Source organism: Halichoerus grypus, chromosome 7, assembly GCF_964656455.1.
Source record: "Halichoerus grypus chromosome 7, mHalGry1.hap1.1, whole genome shotgun sequence".
In the NCBI taxonomy this organism is placed as follows: domain Eukaryota; kingdom Metazoa; phylum Chordata; class Mammalia; order Carnivora; family Phocidae; genus Halichoerus; species Halichoerus grypus.
The window spans coordinates 10,006,723-10,013,712 of NC_135718.1; the positions used below are offsets into that span (position 1 = coordinate 10,006,723).

General features: G+C 49.7%; 1 long non-coding RNA gene across 1 annotated transcript; it reads left to right on the forward strand.

Annotated features, from left to right (window-relative positions):
• Positions 1 to 1,097: 1,097 nt before the first annotated feature.
• Positions 1,098 to 2,141, forward strand: LOC144382446 (uncharacterized). The gene is made up of 3 exons (XR_013449427.1): positions 1,098 to 1,183; positions 1,297 to 1,381; positions 1,954 to 2,141. It is a non-coding gene; the product is annotated as an uncharacterized LOC144382446 (long non-coding RNA).
• Positions 2,142 to 6,990: the final 4,849 nt, after the last annotated feature.

The following is a 6,990-nucleotide window of genomic DNA, read 5'->3' on the forward strand; positions in this document are numbered from 1 at the left end:
AGGACACAATTCCTTTTTCTTCAGTAGGCTCCATGCCCAACAGGGGGCTTGAACTCATGACCCCGAGATCAAGAGTCACATGCTCTACCCACTGAGCCGCCAGGCGCCCCTGTGGGGGACACAGTTGAACCCACGAGGCGGCCATACTGGAAGGTGCGGATGCAGAACAATTCTACTGTTGCAAGTTCTAGTGGACGGTGCTGCAGAAGGGCCGTCTTACGAAATGAAAATGTCATGGCTTGATACATTTTATACATTTCTACATGGCAAAACACCATGGAGCTAATGCAGCAGAACATTCAGGGCAACTTACTTTGATGTTTTCTGGTTTCTCATTGTAATTTACACTGAGCAGTCTAGGCCCATCTTTGATTAAAGTGTAGCTGCCCGTACGTATGAATTTGCTGTATCTCATTACCACAAGGCTGCCTCAGTTTCCCGATATAACTGCCACGTTGCTGTGATTTAAAGTTAAACCCATGGGGGCGCCTGGGTGGCTCAGTTGGGTAAGCTGAGGTCATGATCTCAGGGTTGTGAGATCGAGCCCCATGTCAGACTCCTCGCTGAGCGAGTCGGATTCTCTCTCTCCCTCTGCCCCTCCCCTCAAATAAATAAAATCTTTAAAGTTAAAATACGTGCAGAGATAATGTTTAATGAACAATTTGAATGACTAGAGATTAATCCAGAAATATTTCTAAAGTATTTATGCTCTTCTCTTACTTCCTTTTTTCTTTTTTAAGATTTTATTTATTTACTTGAGAGAGAGAGAGAGAGTACAAGCAGGGGGAGGAGCAGAGTGAGAGGGAGAAGGAGACTCCTCGCTGAGCAGGGAGCCCGACATGGGGCTCAGTCCCAGGACCCTGAGATCATGACCTGAACTGAAGGCAGACACTTAACCAACTGAGCCACCCAGGCGTCTCTATTATTTCCATTTTTATATTGCATCTCAGATTTTCTTTCAGGTTTCTAGTTCTAGTTACATGTTTATTTTGATCAAGTAGAAAAAAAAATTTTTATAGATTTATCAATAAAAATCTTTGAATCTATACCAATAAAAGGATTTATATGCATCTCTCCCAAAAATATGCAGTGAACCTGTGCGCAGAAGAAAATGGGAAAAATAAATCTTCATTACACATTTCTCTGTACTGTTGAATACACAGCTGGTGGTTACCTCACATGAGTAAGTCCAGAAGACAGAATAGATTGATTTACAGGTCTGCCTTAGAGATTTTTTTATGCCTTTACTATCGTATTTTTAAGGGTGATTTTGATTACTGTTGTTTTTTTCCCTAGTACAGCCTACTTCTGACCCAAACTGCCTATCAATGTCCTCAATGTGGAGATCTTCATGGAATTTCACTAGAGGCGCGTGATTTAGGTTCGGAGACATCGTTTGGATTCACTTCACCAGACTGTTTGCGGCCACCCACGAACAGAGCTGGTGGGCTGGGGGGCGGGGCGGGGGAGGGGGTGGTCCGCAGGAGCCCCCGAGGTTGGTCAGCGGCCTCCAGGGGGCTCTGGACAGTGTGAGGGCAATGCCTACAGGAATTAAGGATCACTATCTCTGGTCTCCCTGGTCATCTGCCTATTCTTGAGAGCCACACTGTGATTTACTTAATTCTGTTCCATATGCTTTTTATAAGACGGCCAGAGAAACATCCATGTGTGGCCAACTGCGTGTAATTATGAAGTCTGCATCTACAGCCGCTGGTGGTTCATGCTTGCAGTAATTAATATTTCTGATAATGTCACCAAAGATGCTGTCAAGAGAGTTTGGAAATAAAGGATCCAAGTTGGGAGGAGAAAGTCTGGAGACCACTTTGAGCTTACGATAATGAGCGCATTATTCATTTCTATTACTCCTTTATTGCCTTTGTTAAGATATGGAAACTGTCCTATGTCAGCATTACCAGCGAGTGATGATGAATCTCGGGCCTTGCTTATCTGCAGGTTGCTTATCCGGGCTCTTCACCATCTGGAACATAAACGGAGTATCCAAAAGTGAGGTTAAAAAGAAAACAAAGAAACAAAGAAACAAACTTGACTCTTAGAAGCTAAATTGGGCTTGAATCCAGGCTCTAGAGCTCATGCCTTACTCAAGGGAAAGCCACTGGGCCATGAGGCATAAGGAGAAGAAATTTTTGGTGCCAAAGGAAAAGGATAAAGTGAACTGGAAGGGTGTACATCACCTCCTGGCCAACTCTTGCGGTATGCCCACTGACATTCAACACTGCCCCCTTGGGCGGTGGTGCTGGGAGCCCGCTCTGGAGAAGGGAAGATGGACTGTAAGGCGGGGAGGGCCAACAGCAGACCTAGAGCGACCTTCTGACCACGTTCCACTAGCAACCAGATCCTTTTATTAACCTTAGTAAGTTAACAAAACAAAACATGGAGGGAACCTGGATTCTAGTGATAAGCTGGACCAGGTTCAAGTCCCCGGATCACCTAACTAATTGTGGGACCTTAGGCCAGGACCAGAAGGCAAGCAAACCTCAGCTTCCTCATCAGGAGAGGCGAACTGGGCAGGTGGGGGGCCAGCGGGTAGGGGGCGAGGACAGTTGCCTTGAGAAGTGGCCTTGCCTAGCCCCTGCTCTGCAGCCCATTACACCTTGCCCAAAGCAGATGTCGACAAAAAGAAAGGTAAGGAAGTATTAGCAAAATAGTAAAGAAAAAAGGAAGAGCAGACCCTACCAGTCCAAGGCATAGAACCCCAAACATCAACCCCTGAGCACACAACATCGTCAGGTCAGAGTTGACATTGGTAATGACAATGCTGAATTGTCAAGGAAACAGTTAAAGTACATTCGGTATACTCCAATCCAGGAAAAAGGATAGAATGCATTCAAATACTTCTATTTGAAATTGTTAAAGTCACAAAAAGATTCTATTAACTGGATAAGTTACAGTTATCCGCAAAATTCACCATACCGAAACAGGTCTTCGAGACTATGGAATTAGAATCCACTTGAGATGCCCGTTTACAAAGGACGCTGTAATGTTAGGAGGGTACAAACTTTCTACTGGCTGGCCTTTCTCTAATAGAATGTGGATAAACAATTCTTCGTAGGAGCCCACGGAGGGCCTCACTCTCCAGTGGCACCACCATTCGGGATTTCCTTGCTATACTGGGAGATTAAAATGGGTTTTGAGGCCCAGTGCAATTATGCGCATTTTTGTTTGTTTTGTTTGAGACAAAACTAAATAACAGGATATCTGGAAAACCAGCAGCATTTTGTAGGCCGTGCCGAATGCTCTGCACAGCGGGCCTGCCGTATCCAGTTACAGTTTAACTGATCATGACTGGACTGTTCTCAGCCAGCCCCCAACTGCTCCTGCTTTTCTTCGTCCTTCTGCATTATTCTTCTGCATGAAGGCAAATTCTGGAAGAGGCATTACCTCCTAATTTTGGCTTTTCACAGGGCCACATGTTAGCTGAAGAGCATTATCAAAAAGGAAATCAAAAGCACATTTTTGAGTGGAAAAGAAGTGATGTTATATAGGGCTGCAGGATGCCGCCCTGGTGGGGAACAAGAGGTGAGCTGGAAGATGAAAGTTGCGAATAGATCGGTCGCTTTTACCACCCCCCCTCCAATACACCCCTCAAACCAGAAAACCCCAACCTAATTAAAAGTGCATTCTGTGGTGTGCAGATCTGTGTGCAGCACCTGGGCCGGTGCGATTCGACACGGGGCCCAGTGGAGCTGTTTCCTGAGCATTGTCAGACGCTCTGCTCCCGGGTCACGTTCTAGCAACTGCTCAGTGGAAGCGGAGTTAGAGTCTCTGCGGCCGACTCCGCTGTCCAGCTGGGCAGTGGGCAGAACCACCTGCTCACACTCAGCAGACCACACTGGCGGGGGCCCGAGCTCCGCTCGCCGACCTCAGGCCGAAGATCTGAGATGTCAGGACGTCTGAAACGTCTTCGTTGTGGTTGGAGTGGTGTTTGCTCCGTTGACATTGGGCTCAAGGTGAAGAAACTGGTCCCCTTTCTTCATTCTGCCCTTCCAGTTCAATTCTCCCAGGAGCCACCAGGGGGCAGAAAGAAACTTTCTTGCCGTTCGTTCCCCCCCTGGTTAAACTATGCATGGGAAGGTAAACCTTTCCTTTGGTCCATCTGGGCCAATGTTCTTGATATAAATTGTATTTCTTATTTGCCACTTCCTTGATTTTTTTCAGATTTGGGTTGTCTTTGAATTAAGTCATCTTTCTGCAAGGAAAGCCATGAAGGAGAAATCTGCACATTTGAGACATTTTATATTGATGGATGACTTAGCTCTGAGATCTCCAGGCCTGAGAGAGCAGCCCAGTCTCTCCCCCATTTTCCTCCCTGTCTCCAGCCTCACCGGGCCAGTGCAGGCCCCCAGTCCCTTTTACCAGGACCATTGCAATAGCCTGCCAACCTTCCCAGCCAGTTCACAAGCCTGACAGACATCTGACTCTGATCTGTCTCTCCTGGTCCCACATGAGACAACGCTGCATCACCTACTGCATGAAACCTCACCCGCCCCACTGGCATGCCCAACTCCTTTGTCCACTTTTGCTACATCTCCCTTCCATAAACCCTCTCAGCCATTTCTTGACCTCCCCTGAGTCTGTCCCCTCACCTGTCTTGCCCAACCTCTTCCAGCTGCAGACACTCAAATCTGCAAGGTCCATACCAGGTGCCACCTCCCCGTGAGTGCCTGGTCCACCATGTCTGAAGTCCTTCTTCATGTCGCAATTCTTTCTAAAGGCTTGAGACAAGCAACACAAGTTGGACCATAGGAATGATGCACGTTGCTCTGAGAAAGCCAGCCAGAGACTGGATTCATCGGAGAAACTTCCCTCGAGAAAGTGTGTCTGGGTCAGGTGGGTGCTGAGACCGGGCTCCCAGGCCCTCAGGATGGGTCTGCTCCTTGGACTCAGCTTCACAGCACTGGGTGGAAATGTTTAGAAAGCATTCCTGAGCAGTGAGTCCACAGTGGGATCGATTGAATGTGGCAGGCTCTTAACACATTAAGAACAACGGAAATGCCCATAAAGAAGAGTTGTAAATTTGATGTACATAAATGAGGAGTTTCTCTTTATAACCTTGGAGAAGCACCAGTCTGTTTGCCTTTTAATGGGCAGTGACTAAGGATGCTAAGAGATGCATCCGTGGTTCTGCCTGATGGCGTGTTCACACATGGGGGCAGGGGGCAGGGTGAATAGGTACGTGCTGAACAGCTTCTTAGCTCACCAGAGGAGAAGATTATGCTTGTGGGGCTATTTGTGCCTCGACAGCTACCTTCATGGTCACCTGCTGCCCAATGAACAGTGAGAGAGAGGAATAAAGGACCCCAGGAGCGCCGGGGGGCTGACAGGTCTTGGCAGCCACCAGCACCTGTGGGGAGGAGCTGTCGGGGGACATTTGGCTGTTTTGCATAAGGAATTCCTGGCCTAATGGGTCTGTGGATCCCAGTACTTGAGGGCAGGCCTGTTTTGGTTTAGTGCTCTCCCACCAAAAAAAAAAAAAAAGCACCAGTATGAACAGGTGACACGGTTGCTCGGCTCATGTGAGTTGTGACCCGCTTAGAGACGTGAGGCCGCAGTGGCATTTGGAGAGAAGAGCCGCCTGGCCCATGAGAACATGTCGTTACGGGTGGTCGGCGGGCAGGGGTGGTCCGGGGGCGAACAGCCCTCATACTGACCCCGCACATCACGGGGCTGTGGCCCCACATCCCTAGGGGCCGGGGGCTCTCCCCGTGCCCGCTCTTGGAAAGCTCTCTGCAAAATCCAATGGACGCTCTTAGGAAGAAAAGCTTGCATCTAATGGAGGCGATCAGAGCCGTTTCTTGAGGGAGTTGATCTTTGACCAACAGTCAGTTTTGAGAAAGGAGGGTCAGGGCATTCCTGGCAGAAGGGATGGAATAAGACCCCGTGTGCAGGCAGAAATACAGGGCATGCTTGGGGACCAGCGTGCCGTTTCATTTGGCTGAAATACAAAGAATTTGAAAGAAAGCCCTGGGCGCTAGAGTGGAAGGCCGAGTGAAGCCCCTCAGGAGGGGTGGGCTCCTACACTGGCGTGCCATTGTGTGCAAACAGTGTCCTCCCTGGCAGCCCCCCGGAGCCACCTTGGATGGCAGTGGGGGGCAGCCATGGCTGGAAGGGGCTGTGTCCCAGCCGGCGAGGAGAAGCCGCATCCTCATCTCCCAGGAGAGAAACCGAGCATACCCACCACAAAATGGACAAGCCAGATGATTTCTTAGCATCAGCTAAACTGGTTTGTTGTTTTCACCAGGAGACCTAGGGTGGAATGTGCAAGCATCTAAGCCTCTCCCAGAGGGAGCCCCTGGGGGGGGGGGGGCGCACGGAAAGGCAGGGAGCCCCACGAGAAAAGCCCCAGAAGGATGCAACAGAGAGCATGGCCAACGTGGCTGGTGAACTAAGAAATTCCGGTTCCAAAAAAATCCATGAGAAAAGCATTGAAAAGTCCTTGAGGTCGGTGCTTCTCCAGTTTTCCTAGAGCACCTGCAGCCCGTCACCTCGATAAGAGCGTGGGCTTCCCGAGCCCGCCCTCCCCGCCCCTGAACCAGCTGCCGCTCCGTGAGGTTGGCCGGGGGGGGGGGGGGGGGGGGGCCTTGGTTCTCCGCAAGCTGCCATTTCCTTTCTGGAATGCCACTCCCTGGATTGTTAAGTGTAAAAACGAAAATTCATGTGCTGCCAGCGCGGGAAAGAAATGGCCTTCTAACGGATCCTCAGAAGGAGGGTGCTAGAATCGAAGGAAAGAGCAGAAGAGGGCCGTCCCTAGACGAGGAGAGGCTGACTGGGAGTAGCAGGTGCACGGAGTATATAAGTAACTACGGCTATGGGAGAGGAACAGGTTGGTCTTGGGTCAGATTTCCCAGACACAGAGCCGTACAGGGCTCCTTGGGCAGGGGGGTGTAGCGAGGGAGCGATCTGGGGAAAGGGGAAGGAGGAAGCAGAAGGCACAAGGCCAGGGGCTGAGCAGCGCTGGCCTCAGCTGACCCG